Here is a 16,638-nt window from a genome sequence, read left to right as displayed (position 1 = left end):
GGCGCCGACCATGAAGAACTTGTCTGGGCTTCCATCGATTTCAACTCGGTCTAAGCCTTCTGTGGCTTTTTCATTAGGGAGCCACCCAACATCGTCGAGGCTCTCTCGATCCGGCAGCTCAATGGAATTCACCCGTAGTTCCTTTGGCTTTTTTTCAGCAAGGAGATAACATGCTTGTGCCGAGTTCTGGGAGCCATGGATTTGCTCAATACCGCGTTCTGTCGGGAAGCGTAGCAGCTGATGATAGGTGCTTGGCACGGCCTGCATAGTATGCAACCAGGATCGCCCCATGATCAGATTATATGGCGACAGCAGTTTGACGACCAAGAATTCCACATCCACTGTTCGGGAGCCTGCTCGAACGGGTAGTCTGATTTTCCCCAACGGGTACTCTGGATTGGCATTGAAGCCGAATAGGGGATAAAGGGCCAGAGAGACATCTGATTCGAAAAAACCGAGTATGGTAAATGTCTTAGAGTACATAATCTCCGATGTGCTCCCCAGATCAATGAGTACGCGCTCAACTGTGAATCGGTTTATGCGTAATTCAATTACCAAGGGATCAATGTGGGGCAGTGTTACTCCGGCCAAATCCGAATCATCAAAAGTAATGCCCTCGTCTTCATGGGGCCGTTTAGCCGGAATGAGTTGGCCTTGAGGGTCAAACTTCGACTGAATCGCATGCACCGCCGATGGCATTGGCAGGCTATATGTTATGTGGATCACACCGAGCGGAGGTGAATCTTGTCTCAAGGCTATTGCTTTGGTTGGGTTGCCTTTTCGGACATACTGTTGTAGCCGGCCATCTTGTACCAGTTCCTCTAAGTGATCCTTCAATGCATAACAACTCTCAGTGTCATGGCCATGGTCCTTGTGATACTCACACCGTCTATCCCGTCTTCTCGTGTCGGGAGGTCCCACCATTTTCGATGGCCATTTGAAGAACGAAAGGTGTTGGATTTTGGACATAACCACATTGATTGGCTCTGCCAACTCCGTGTACTTCTTGTCAGCGCGCCTTGTGCGCCTGCTGTCAACTTGCAGTTGTTCATTTTCTCGGTGGGAGCCGTGGTCGTTTGATCGGCGGGAATCCCGTCTCTTGTCTCGTTTTGCCCAATGACGTGGTTCAGGGTTCTGAAGTGCTACAGAATTTAACGACTGAATAATTTTAGCAAGAGCCGTCTTGTTAATCACATTGCCGACTTTAACCCTCAAGGCATCATCTTCCACTTTACAGTACTCTTCAACTTTCTTCATCAACGACCAAACTGTTTTGGGGGGCCGTCTGGTCAAAAAGATGTGAAAGGCACTGTTGGGATGCAGCCCCATCTTAAAGGCGGTGATGGCCATAGAGTCATTGCAAGAATCGTCTACCAGATTGAAACATTCCCAATACCGCGCCGAATAAGCACGAAGGGTTTCCCTCGGTTGAATTTGCATTGCCCAGAGGGAATCGGCTTGCTTTGGCTGGACCTCATTAGTGATAAACCTTTCCCTGAAGGACTTTTAGAGTTGGTGGAAGCTTTTAATCAAAGCCGGCTCCAGTTTGTAATACCACCTAACAACTAGTGGTCCCAAACTGCTCGGAAATATTCTGCACATCAAAGCCTCGTCATCTGCATCCAGTGTCATGGCTTGCTTGTAATGGTGGATATGATCGGTGGGGTCTGATTTACCGTCGTACGAGGTGAATGACGGTGCTTTGAATTTCTTGGGTAGCATTGCCTTTGCAATCCGTCGTACGAAGGGATCATGCTGGTCTTCTTCATCTGAGCTATTTCGTCTGCGTTTATGCCTTATACGTGGACTCTCTTCAGAGGAGCTAGAAGTTTCAGATCACCCCTTCTTCTTGGGCTCCGGGGATAACGAGTCGAAGTCACTATCAGTGTCTTGTTGTCAGGCTCGAGATCGTCGACCTCCTGCCCTCACAGGTCGTTCCGGATCTTGGCGTACAGCTTGTTTGGACTTCGCCACCTCCATGGCCAAATCCTGACAGAGACGTTCATTTTCTGCAATCATGTTCTCCAACCTTTGTTCGTTTTGCTTTGCTTGTTCCATGATTGCTTGCATTGCCTCATGTTCTGAAGTCGACGGTGAGGCAAAGTTCAAAGTGCGTCTTACGATGATAGTCTCCGGTCCAATCATGTTCGTTGGAGTGAGGTCGTCTCTCTGCGTGGTTTCATCAGTGACTATTGGAAGGTCTTCCGTTACACCCGCCATGGATGTGTTTGAGTATTTCCACAGACGGCGCCAATTGTAGAGAAGTGGTTTGGAAATACTCTTCTGATCTTGGGGGACGCTCGTGATCCTCTGCTAATCACCTGAAAAGGAACAAGCACTCCGGTCGAGGGTGCCGGAATTAGCACTCCGACGGGCAAGTTAGTCTCTGCACTCAAGATTACTTGTATTCTTAGCCAAGCTTAATAATTCTCACATACCTTTCTTTAACTATTGTTCCTCTATTTATACTTGTTTCCAGGGCCTCGGGGCCTGGTCCACTTTTCGCTCTTAAACTGCTTAGTTATTCGGCCGCATAGTTACTCGGCCTATTAATTGTAGTCGGCCTCCTAATCTTGCAGGTTAGAGCCGAACAAATGTCCATCCTTCAGAGCGTACGTTTCTGACTCTGCCCATTATTCTGCTCCCACACAGACAATGAAGCCCCGCTCGAGCGTGACTTCCCTCGCTCGAGCAGACTGTAAACTCATGAAAAAGTGCTGGATGCATGATTTTTTATGCTCGACGAACGCTCGGCCTTCGCTCCAGCGTGAGACTCAGACTCTCGCTCAAGCGTGAATTCCCTTGCTCGAGCGGACTGCAAAACACAAGAACTTCTGGGTATATGCATTTCACGCTCAAGTGTAAACATCTTCGCTCGAGCGGAGTGCACGTACTCAGAGTGCACGCTCGTGCATGGATCAAATTTCTGGAAATTCCAGATTTGATCACCAAGCTCAAATTCGACCTTGAAGCATTCAAAACTCAATTTTCTGGGCCCAAAACTTTGGAAAACACTAATAACTCATAGAACAACATGTTTAAAAGATCATTTCAAGAAATCATGGCCCAAAAGGATATCAATTTTGCACAAACTCAACTTAATTTCAAAATCAATTTATGAACATCACATGCATGTACATTTTTGAGCTAAGGCTCTCCAAAACATGATCAAATCCAAAACATGCATGCATGCATGAATTCACTCTTAATTCTCATCCTTTAGTTCAATTCACATATTAATCCACCTAACACCATTAATTTCATTCTCTAATCAACCATACTTCAAGGCTAGCGGTTAACATTCTTACCTAGGGGTCTCAATTCCTTATGCTAGAGATGGTCTTGAGTGATCTTCCAAGTTTTCCTCGCAATTTCCCTCCTTGTGAATTCAATCTTCAAGCTCTACACCAATTCTCCCTTCCCTCACTCTCTCTTACGTTTTCTTCCTCTCAAAGCTCAAGTGTGATTAAAAATGAATAAGAGAGGTGAGTGGGGTTCAATTAGCCTAATAAGTGGTAAAGGCTCAAAAATAAACAAATGGCATTATTTTAATCAAATTTAATTGTTCCGAACTGAGTTTTAATTAAACCTACCATAAAATTTTATAAATCCTAATTAGCACGTAAATCAAGTCAATTTTCGATTCGGACGCCGATAAGGCTTTCAATTCGCAAACCGAAACTAGAACATGAACAGATCTTTCTACACCGAACAGATAGAGACACAAAAATAATGCAAGGCACATGAAAATTAATTCCAAATCCCTCTTAAATTACTGTTAGGCATAATTAAATACGGATTAACATTAATCAGAGGTCGGGGTTGTTACAGTCTTCCCCCTTTAAAAGAGTTTGGTCCTCCAAACTCAAATTATCTTTATTCTGGAACAACATTGGGTCTAATGGGAACAAATCCGGATATCTCTTCATCATGTCTTCTTCTGTTTCCCAAGTTGCATAGGTTCCTTCGTGGTTTTGCCAATCAACTTTCACCAACGTTATTTCTTTGTTTCTCAATCTTTTGATCCTGCGATTCACAATCTGGATAGGTCTTTCCTCGTAAGTGTAGTCATGTTTCAAAAGTACACGTGTTGGCTCAATGACGTGGAGTGGATCTCTCAAGTATTCTCGAAGCATCGATACATGAAACACGTTATGCATATGCTCCATTACCGGTGGTAAGGCTACCCAATACGACACCGGATTGATCTTTTCAAGGACTTCATAAGGTCCAACATACCTTGGCGCCAACTTGCCCTTAACACCAAACCGAGTTTGACCCTTCATCGGGGTCACTTTAATGAACACATGGTCCCCAACTTCATATTCCCTATCTCTTCTTCAGACATCAGCATAGCTCTTTTGCCAGCTCTGGGCAGTTTTCAGACGTTGCTGGATCAATTTCACTTCCTCAGTTGTTTCTTGCACAAGTTCCGGTCCCAACAAAGGTCTATCACCTACTTTAGCCCAGCATATCGGAGAACGACACTTTCTTCCATACAAAGCTTCGTAAGGAGCCATTCCAATGCTTGAATGGTAACTGTTGTTGTACATAAATTCAACTAATGGAAAATAGGTCTCCCAATTCCCCTGGAAGTCTAACACACACATTTTAAGCATATCCTCTATAGTTTGATTGGTTCGTTCAGTTTGCCCGTCTGTCTGTGGGTGGTAGGCACTACTCAACCTTAGTTCAGTTTCCAAAGCCTGTTGCAAACTCTACCAAAACCTTGACACAAACTTTGAGTCTTTGTCAGACACAATAGATACTAGCACTCCATGCAATCTCACAATTTCAGTCATATAAATATTGGCCAATTTTTCTGCATTATAAATAGTTTTGACAAGTAAAAAATGGGCAGACTTAGTTAAACGGTTAACTATGACCCAAATAGAGTCCATACCTCGGGAAGAACGAGGTAATCCCACAATGAAGTCCATAGTAATGTGCTCCCATTTTCATTCCGGTATTGGGAGTGGTTGTAGCAAACTAGTGGGTCGTTGATGTTCAGCTTTAACTTGTTGGCAATGTAGACATCTAGCCACAAAATCAGCAATACTCTTTTTTATTCCAGGCCACCAAAAATTCTGTTTCAAGTTGTGATACATTTTCGTGTTCCCCGGGTGCATGGCAAATTTACTACTGTGAGCTTCGGTCATCACACATTTTCTCAAATCACAATAATCGGGTACACAAAGACGGTTATGAAATTTCAGCACATCATTCTCAAACACAAATCCCGGCCTTGGCTTGGAATCAAATTCTTCTATGATCTTTTTCAAGTATTCATCTTCGCATTGTTTTTGTTTGATCTCGTCAAGAATTGTAGGTTAAGCGGAGATAGCAGTTAAGACTCCACCTTGTTCTCGCACAACAATCTCAATCTCCTTCTGTTCCAGGTCATCTAGCAATTCTTTTCTGTTGGATAACAAGCATGACAAATTCACACTGGATTTTCGGCTCAAGGCATCTGCCACGGTATTAGCTTTCCCTGGGTGATATAAGATCTGCAAATCATAATCTTTGGTCAACTCTAACCATCGCCTCTGTCTCATGTTCAATTTCTTTTGGGTGAAGAAATATTTCAAGCTTTTATGATCGGTGTACACCTTGCAAGTTACCCCATATAAGTAGTGACGCCAGATTTTCAAAACAAACACCACTGCTGCCAATTCAAGATCGTGTGTTGGGTAATTTTTTTCATGAGGTTGGAGTTGTCGAGAAGCATAGGCAATCACTTTTCCGTTTTGCATTAATACACACCCCAAACCTTTGTAGGAAGCATCACTGTAAACTTGAAACCCATCAGTACCATTGGGCAAAGTTAAAATCGGTGCAGTCACTAACCTGGTTTTCAATTCTTGAAAGGCGGCCTTTCTTTGTTTGTTCCAGTCAAATGGTACATTTTTCTGAGTTAACTGGGTCAATGGCATGGCAAGCTTGGAAAAATCTTTTACAAATCTCCTATAGTAACCTGCAAGTCCCAGAAAACTTCTAATCTCTGTCACATTTGTCGGTCTAGGCCAATCCACAATAGTTTCAATTTTCTGAGGGTCAACAAAAACACCATCCATGTTAATTACATGGCCCAAAAATGCCACACTATCAAGCCAAAACTCACATTTGGACAATTTCGCGTATAATTTCTTTTCTCTTAAAGTCTGTAAGGTAATTCTCAAATGGTTCTCATGTTTTTCTCTGCTTTTGGAACAAATTAGGATATCATCAATAAACACAACAATAAATTCATCCAGAAATGATCTAAACACTCTGTTCATGAGGTCCATAAAGGCGGCAGGTGCATTGGTCACCCCAAACGACATTACCAAAAATTCATAATGTCCATATCTAGTTCTGAATGAAGTTTTCTCTATGTCTTCAGCCTTAACTTTTAATTAGTGATACCCAGATCTGAGGTCAATTTTGAAAAATATTTGGGCTCCCTGAAATTGGTTAAACAAATCATCTATTCGGGGCAGAGGGTATTTGTTATTGATAGTTACTTTGTTGAATTCTCGATAGTCTATACACAATCTCAAAGATCCATCCTTCTTTTTAACAAATAGGATCGGAGCACCCCAAGGTGAAGTGCTCGAACGGATAAATTTCTTATTCAATAGCTCCTGGAGTTGAGTTTTCAATTCTTTCAATTCTGAGGTAAACATTCTATAGGGAGTCTTGGAAACAGGTTGTGTTCCTGGAAACACCTCAACAGTGAATTCAATTTCTCTATCAACTAAGTCCCTAGGTAAGTCATTTGGAAACACATCGGGAAATTCACAAGTAACAGGGATAGTTTCTACATTCGTTCCGTCAGATGATGCAGTCAGTACACAACACAAGTAACCCCCACATCCCTTCCTAAGCAGTTTTATGGCTTTCAGAGCTGAAATCAGATATGGGAGAGGAACTACCCCATTCCCAGTAAAAGTGAATTCAGGCATACCCGGTGGTCTAAACACAACAGATTTACTTACACAGTCAATGGTAGCACAGTATTTAGTCAACCAGTCCATTCCCAAAATACAATCAAAATAACCAATGTTCAAGGGCAATAAGTCAACATATAACATCATATCACCAATCATAATATCACATGCTGGATAAACATGAGCACACATCATAGAACCCCCAGACGGCGTAAATACAGATAACACATATGTCATAAGTTCTAATGGTCTAGTCAATTTTCGAGAAAAAGCATGCGATACAAAGGAATGTGTAGAACCAGAATCTATCAGTACACATGCATTTTGAGAACATACAGAGAGTGTACCTGACACCACAGTATAGGTGTTTGGTACGTCACCGGGCACTAAGGCGAACACTCGACCTTGCCTCAGAGGTTCTTTCCCAGTATTGGCCATTGCATTTGTTTTGGCCATAGAGGCGGATCCAGCTGAACTTGCCGTAGGACGGCTAGTATTCTCAGACCTGAGTGGGCAATCTTTCACCACATGACCTGATTGGCCACATCGGAAACAAGCACCGGACACTCGGTAGCACACACCCCTATGCCTTCTACCACAATCAGAACAGACCAGGGTAGACCCACTACTCTAGCTTGAGTTGCTTGTAGACCCCGTGTTTTGCTTCTTATTGACAAAAGACCGGCCTCTTTTAAAACCAAACCCAAACCTTTTTCCTCTCCAATCAGTTATTGTAGCTGCTGGGGCTTTACTTTGTTTCATAGCGGCTATGGTGGCTTCCGCCATTAAGGATCTATCTAAAACTTCCACATAAGTAGGCAACTTCAATACGCCTACCAGATCAAACATCTCTAAATCCAATCCACCTTCACATTTTTGTGCTTTCTTGTAGTCGGTGTCCACCATATGTGGAGCAAACCGTGCTAGTTCGGTGAATTTGGTTTCATACTCTGCTATAGACATTCTTCCCTGTTTAAGTTCTTGAAATTCAGACACTTTCCGATCCCTGAAAAATTGGGGAAAATATTTATCATAAAAGATGGCATTAAACTGTGCCCACGTCATATTCCCATTGTTACTTCAAATCAGTAACCACCACCTTCGGGCTTCATCCTTTAGAGTATAGGTGGCTAGGAGGACTTTCTGGATTTCAGAATAAGGAAGCACCTCATATAGTTTCTCCATTTCAAGTAACCACGTCTCTGCTTTCAACGGTTCAATTCCACCATAGAATGTCGGTAGTTTCATTTTCATGAATTTCTGTGTCAAGTTGATGATGTCATTATTATCTGCTTCGGCTTGTGCTGGCGGAGGTGGAGGGGGTAAAGGTTGTTGTCTTTGCTGTTGTGTCAAAGTTTCAGTCAATGCTGCAAGCATCTGTTCCATTCAGCCCATGCGAGCCTCCGAAGATTCACTTACGTCACTTCCCCTTACATTCTCCATGTTACTATAGAGACATCAAACGATAATAAACATAGGCATAATCTCATTCATTTCTTTCAATTCATTTGCTCCAAATTTACATTCAGTTTTCACATTCATTTGGATTACCACACACTCACACATGCAGATGGAATGCTCCTAACTTTTATTAGGACATCCTAAGCTCATATGGACTTGTATGTGCGGTAGAACACGTGCTCTGATACCACTCAATCACGACCCAAACCCGCCCCTGTAGGTTTAGCATCGTAACCGGCAAGTAATCCTTGGATTACCAAAGGCCTCTTGACAAATTAGCAAATAATAAGGGTTGCAAAAGCAAATATACGAAATAGATAAGGTCCAATGAGCTGTGATAACATACATAGGATAGAAGGTTTCAAAACTTATATATATACATAAGCATGCCGGTCAAAGGATACCATATTTACAGAATATTTACAAAAGTGCAATACCCAGGACCCAACTGTACAAAACAGACAAAGACCAATATAAGCACAAAAACAACCATGTAGCTAGACTTCAGTCGGAACCTCCTTGGGAGGCACAATAGTTGGCTGACAAAAACAGAAACAAAGGCCGTCAACTCTGGCCCTGATCACGCGCCGGATCACCTACATACATAATATAAACTGTGAGCGAAAGCTCAGTGAACAATAACAGAGTAAAGGGGTTTCAACGAATGAGTCAGTACAGATTCAGAAATCATAATTCAGTTTTGTATCAAATTCATAGTTTGTCCAGATCATATACAGAAATCATAAGTCATACGTAAGCATACGTGATACATCCATTAGCATTAACAGAGCAGATACAGAACAGATACAGACACGTGATGGTACGAATAACCAGTTCCATATAGGAACCTCCAGATCCGGGTAACAGAGAACAGATACGCTGAGCTCCCATGATGGAGCCTCCGGTACGGGTAACAGAGTACAAACAGATCAAGTTCCATAAATGAACCTCCGATACTGGGTAACAGCCACAGATATCACAGAATGCTAAGGATGTCACGAATACATATTTCAGAAATTAGACAGTCATTCATTGTACAGAACATAGCACTTTAGGAAACTGATCTTATTTTATCGCACAGAAAATAAATACAGTTGAACATAACTTTACTAAGTTATTACTCATAGTTGGCCTTGAGACAAACAGACGAAGCAGATTAGTCAGACAGTACGCGGCACGTGACCTACACGACACATAACAGATACACACTTGAAACACACGTTCGAATTGTACATAACTTATGTCGTTTGCTCTTAGTGTGTTTATAACCCTTAATCATCATTATGGAGTCTTAAACATGGCCTAGAAATGCCTAGGATGGAATAAGGGTGCAAGAATGCATTGGAAAACATTTCTCAAAATTTGCTGAAAATAGGGTCCACGCTCGAGCGTGGCTTTCCTCGCTCGAGCGAACATGCAGACTGTGGAGAAGTGGTTTGGAAATACTCTTCTGATCCTGGGAAACGCTCGTGATCCTCTGCTAATCACCTGAAAAGGAACAAACACTCCGGTCGGGGGTACCGGAATTAGCACTCCGACAGGCAAGTTAGTCTCTGTACTCAAGATTACTTGTATTCTCAGCTAAGCTTAATAATTCTCACATACCTTTCTTTAACTGTTGTTCCTCTATTTATACTTGTTTCCAGGGCCTCGGGGCCTGGTCCACTTTTCGCTCTTAAACTGCTTAGTTATTCGGCCCCATAGTTACTCGGCCTGTTAATTGTAGTCGGCCTCCTAATCTTGCAGGTTAGAGCCGAACAAATGTCCATCCTTCAAAGCGTACGCTTCTGACTCTACCCAGTATTCTGCTCCCACACAGACAATGAAGCCCCACTCGAGCGTGACTTCCCTCGCTCGAGCGAACTGTAAACTCATGAAAAAGTGCTGGATGCATGATTTTTTACGCTCGACGAACGCTCGACCTTCGCTCCAGCGTGAGACTCAGACTCTCGCTCAAGCGTGAATTCCCTCGCTCGAGCGGACTGCAAAACACAAGAACTTTTGGGTATATGCATTTCACGCACTCCGCTCGAGCGACGATATTCACGCTTAAGCGTAAACATCGTCGCTCGAGCGGAGTGCACGTACTTAGAGTGCACGCTCGAGCGTGGATCAAATTTCTGGAAATTCCAGATTTGATCACCAAGCTTAAATTCGACCTTGAAGCATTCAAAACTCAATTTTCTGGGCCCAAAACTTTGGAAAACACTAATAACTCATAGAACAACATGTTTAAAAGATCATTTCAAGAAATCATGGCCCAAAAGGATATCAATTTTGCACAAACTCAACTTAATTTCAAAATCAATTTATGAACATCACATGCATGTACATTTTTGAGCTAAGGCTCTCCAAAACATGATCAAATGCTACTAAATCACATGAAACTCGTTGTGTTTCCAAAATTAGAATGGACTCAACACCTGCATGAAGGAATTCTTGAAAATCAATCTCCAAAATGCCATGAAACATGCATGCATGCATGAATTCACTCTTAATTCTCATCCTTTAGTTCAATTCACATATTAATCCACCTAACACCATTAATTTCATGTTCTAATCAACCATACTTCAAGGCTAGCGGTTAACATTCTTACCTAGGGGTCTCAATTCCTGTAGCTAGAGATGGTCTTGAGTGATCTTCCAAGTTTTCCTAGCAATTTCCCTCCTTGTGAATTCAATCTTCAAGCTCTACACCAATTCTCCCTTCCCTCACTCTCCCTCACGTTTTCTTCCTCTCAAAGCTCAAGTGTGATTAAAAATGAATAAGAGAGGTGAGTGGGGTTCAATTAGCCTAATAAGTGGTAAAGGCTCAAAAATAAACAAATGGCATTATTTTAATCAAATTTAATCGTTCCGAACTGAGTTTTAATTAAACCTACCATAAAATTTTATAAATCCTAATTAGCACGTAAATCAAGTCAATTTTCGATTTGGACGCCGATAAGGCTTTCAATTCGCAAACCGAAACTAGAACATGAACAGATCTTTCTACACCGAACAGATAGAGACACAAAAATAATGCAAGGCACATGCAAATTAATTCCACATCCCTCCTAAATTACTGTTAGGCATAATTAAATACGGATTAACATTAATCAGAGGTCGAGATTGTTACATGGTGGCAGGTGATGGGTGGTGGTGGCAGGTGGGTGGCAGGTGGTGGTGGCAGGTGGGTGGTGGAAAATGGTAGCGGGTGGTAGCTAGTGTTGGGTGGTAAAAAAAAAAACTGAAAACTCAAAACGTAAACTCATTTTTTGAGTTTACATTTTTTGGCCAAATTTATAAACTAAGACCACTAATTTATAAATCAAAAATTTACCAAACAAGTTTTTATTTGAGTTTTTAAAATTTTTGTAAATATAAACTGAAAACTGAAAACGTAAGTGTTACCAAACAGCACCAAAGCAATTTGCATCTTGTTCAAGCACACCAATTAATGATATATTCTGATTTACCTTAGAATTGTGGGGGTGTATTAATATTTTTGTATAATTATACATCAGCAAGAGAAATTAAGTTTCCTTAGAATGCTTCAAATGTGGGGGTGCTAGGAGGATTTTACCAAAGTAATGGTTCTGTTAAATAGGTCCACAAAGAATCTTAATTCTATAGGACAAAGGTGGTGTAGAAGCAAAAATAGTTTCATTAACTCCTAAGGAACAACTCTATGTTTATTATTTAAATTTGAAAATGGGAGTGACATAGAGTAACAGCAAATCTCGATGTAATCAAAGACTTAAACACCATAGGACATTTTCTTTTAGTTGTGAATATTGTCTTAAGGATAATATAATAGATCCACTAATTGAGAAGGTCAAACGAAAAATAGCGGCCGCTAAACAAAAAGTTTGACCAGAGAGGAAATGAGGGAAAGTTCATCGAGGGAAATGTGATTAAAACCTATTACACCAGAGTCATCATAATGGTAACCCTACTTAGATGACTGGAGATCCTAAGAACTAAGTTCAAAGGGGCAACTAAGTTATATGTGGTTCGCCAGAAATCACTAAAGGAGTCTATCTCCTATCCATTCCTATGATGAGAGTGATATCTACAACATGTGTTGTATGTAGGGGACTTAGGATAAGCTATGCTTTTAATGATCACTTAAATCTTGAAAACCCTAGAGAAGTATCTTTCAAGAGGAGTATTTAAAAGACTTGAAATAAGAATCACTTATATGAGTGTGAATGGGCCGCTTCTATGAGAATTAATAAGGCTAAATTTTCTAAAGCACTCATGAAACACCAGGACTTGCCCAAGGCCAAAACGGGCACAACCATGAGAACTAAGTTGTGTTTGGAGATATTCTGTGTGAATTCTATTGTCTTGGCTTACACAAACGGTTGAACAATTCAAGGCATCACGTCCACTAATTAGCTAATAAGTCCGATAAGCTTTCACTAGGGAAGGTTCAAAGCCTAAAACTACCTATCTCAATGCAGGGTATTTCTTTCTCTACACTGTAAGTTTTATCACGTTATTATGTTGATTCGTTTTAGTTTTGGTTTTGATCAAAAACCATTTACATATTTTTAAATTATATTTTCCATATAATTTGGTAAAATTTTCTAACATGTGTGGCTTCGGACCTTGAAAGGAAAAGGATTTGTAGCGGTGGTCATAATGGGCTGCTTAGGTTGTGGGATGCAACCATCAACATCTAAATTTTCTCGGTGTTGTAATCTTGTATCATGTCAAATAGCGTGTTCTATATCAAACCATAATGTATCAGAACAATGCAGTTTTGTCTCTCTATTTTTGTGTTTACTTTCATTTCCATTAAAGTTGTTATGGTTGTAAACTCAAGCTACACTACTATTTTGCCTCAAATTGTTGCCCTAACATTATGGTTTGTTTGACTGCTAAGGAAATAGAGCAAAACAAAAATGTTTTAAATTTTCTTGATACTGGAGCTATTGTTTTGCTTGTCTATCTGTTTTAGGTACACATCTTCGGTTAGTATTATTTTTTTATAATAAATGCTATGGTGTCACTGGACCAAGTTTGATCATTTTTGCATTATTGTTATTATTATTGTGGGTGTTGATTTCCGACCACACTACGAAAAGGGGGAACTCAGCTGGAGAGCACCGGCAGAATAGATTAAGCCCAAACAACTTGTCACAGAAAGATAAGAATCTCGCGATGGTTCGTCTACCCGGGGGCACTCCAACGATCAAGTCAGTAAAATATCTCTCAAAGATAACCAATAGTGCTTAACTCACTAGACAGAGCATAAAAGACATACCTTAGACCCATGAGGGTGCCTTACTTTTAGGTGTCCAACTTCCCCTAGAAGTCTTACTTTATGGGATTCTATCCTTTACAAGGATAACATTTATTACAACTCACATTATTCAAATTAAGATGAACTCCCTCAAGAGTCTCATCTCTATCCAAATAGGTAGCTTGGTGTCATCTAGGACTCTAGTCCTCTATCCAAATATCTCAGATTTCGATATCCCCGCAGAATACCTCGGCAGTGCCCCAAACATCTCGACAAACATGATCTACCCACGTGGCACCTCGGCTAACAACCTTAGTCATGTGGACTATCCAAAAAATATGTCCCCGCAACCGCCCCCTAGGTTCTACTACCTCGGCAACCTGAGGTGATGGAACCTATACATGTACTTCCCCGACCGAGATCGTGACTCGTTGGCACCAAGAAACAAGGACTCAAATGTCCACTCGTCAAGAATGAAGAATGACGAACCAAGAACCATGAACCATCATGTTCCATTTCATCTAGGCCCAACATCTCGAAAGAGATCGTACTACTAGCAGAGATCATGACTTTCAAGAACATCAAGATCCCAGTATCAACTCATCAGGTGCCAAGAACAGACAAGTTTTGTTCTATCAAATTCAATATCTCAACCAAGATCAACATCTCAAATGAAATCATCATCTCAACCAAGATCAACATCTCAAATGAAATCATCATCTCAACTAAGATCAACATCAGATTAGAGTGTATCAATCATTGTTTTTGAAGCTTTCATTGCTATAAATACTCCGTTTGTGCCCAAGGTTCAAACTCTACCAGCTGAACCAGACTAGCAGCCAAGCACTTTACCAACTGCTCCGCGCATCAACCCACCATCTCAATGGCAGAGCAAACACTGACATAGCGACAATCTTGCAGCTAGAACCAGGAACAGGAAACACTAAGGTCCAAAGATCTCAGCTTTTAGACCTTGATAATCCTCAAATTGCCCTATCTGCGAGTAACCATCACCGTAACCAATGACAACATGTCTTGCCGAACTCTTGTCGTAGAAGATCTTCTTGTTAACATCCCCGATGTCATAACCGTGCAATCCACTCCATCTTCTTATAGTCAATCTAATATACTCATGCCTCCAGCAAACATCTCAGAAGAGAAGCACATGAGGAAAAAGGACCAAGTTACTACTAGGAGCAGACGCCAAGACCTGCTCTGAAGGGTAAACTGATGTGTGGGATGTGTACAAAAAATAAGTCAACATGGCCTGCAACAAAGGCTACTATTTTGGCTGGATGACAGCCCTTAAAAAAGCTGTTTGTCCCAAGGACTCACCCCTCCGTGACATCGGTCAACTCAATTTTCCTTTTCCCTCCCTCTCCCAATTAATCTGAGAATGAGGCCGATGAAGCAGAAGAAGCCGACGACGAGGAGGCCAAAGATAAGAAAGAGGTCGAGGCCGGGGTTGCAGAGAAAGAATCTGAAACTGTTGCTGGGGCCAAGTCCTTTACTCTAAATGATCAAGTCCTGGACTTGATTGAGGAGAATGAGGATGAGGTCTCCAAGAGCACCTTACCAAAGAAGGCGGACACTTCTGAAACCGAGATCACTGCCGCTGCAAAACGCCTGGACCAGACTCTTCTGGAAATCGACGCCGAAATCACGACCGAGAAGTCTGCCCAGCTGTCTGCCGAGACCGAAACAATGCTAACAGCTAAGGTCAAATAGTCTGAGATCAATGCACAAGATCCTAGTACTTAGGAATTTTTTCTTTCCATTTGTACTTTTTTCTTTGTAATTTTATTCTCTGTTTTAAACAGTATCTGTTTTGTCAGACCGATATGCCTGTTTATGTACTTGAACAAGCTGTCTCTTTTCAATGCAAACTTTCTATTTTCTTCTAAGTGTTGAATATTGCTTTCATCATGTATGTTTACCGCTTTTCTTCTATGCTTTGCATGTTTTTATACTTAGAATATTTTTGTACTTCTTCCAAGTATACTTTAACTGTGTAATCACTTTGGGTTAGAACACATCTAACATGTATCACCTCAGATCCATTTCATCTCGGGTGTACCCTTAGTTGGTCACCTCGGACCAACTTACCTCGGAATTCACCTTTTACTGTGATCTCGGCCAACGGGCACTTTGTAGAATTTCTTTGAATAACATTCAACAAGTATTGCTTCATTTACTTGTACTTGCTGTCTTTTATCAAGACTTCACCCTTCCAACATTCCCAGGTTTGACGACCTAGTTGGTGATCTCGGGTAACCAACAACTCGAGTGTCCCCTCATCTAGATACCTCGGCTAACTCCAACTTGTAAATTTTTTCAAAAATTTCAACAAGCGTCAAGCCTATTCCTGTTTCCTTCATTTGGATACCTCGGCTGACTCCAACTTGTAAATTTGAACAAGTGCCAAGCTTATTCCTTATTCCTTCTTCCTACTCCCTAATATGAACCTAAGTATCACTTATGTTCACATTAGGCATGCATCTTCAATTTCGCCGGAGTTTGATTCAAACAAAGACTAGCCGAGGTATTCAACCTTGGTTTCTCTAAAGCAAACATAGTTCCATTCTGAGTTTTAACTCTGCCAACATGGCAAGTCTAGGTGAATTCAACTTAGTTCAACTCTATTATATGCAAGTATAATTCAACTCTGCCATATAATAAGTCTAAGTTACTTGTCACGTTTCATTCAGAAACATCGCCAACTTAGTTCAACTTTATTATATGCAAGTATAATTCAACTCTGCCATATAATAAGTCTAAGTTACTCGTCATGTTTCATTCAGAAACATCGCCAACTTAGTTCAACTCTATTATATGCAAGTATAATTCAACTCTGCTATATAATAAGTCTAAGTTACTCGTCATCTTTCATTTCAGAAACATCGCTAACTTAGTTCAACTCTATTATATGCAAGTATAATTCAACTCTGCCATATAATAAGTCTAAGTTACTCATCATGTTTCATTCGGAAACATCGTCATAGGACTGGTCGGCCC

The sequence above is a fragment of the Camellia sinensis genome, chromosome 15 (genome assembly GCF_055761805.1).
Source record: "Camellia sinensis isolate YWXY chromosome 15, ASM5576180v1, whole genome shotgun sequence".
NCBI classification, from domain to species: Eukaryota; Viridiplantae; Streptophyta; class Magnoliopsida; order Ericales; family Theaceae; genus Camellia; species Camellia sinensis.
The sequence above is the reverse complement of the archived record's forward strand: the minus strand, read 5'-3'. Positions refer to the sequence as shown.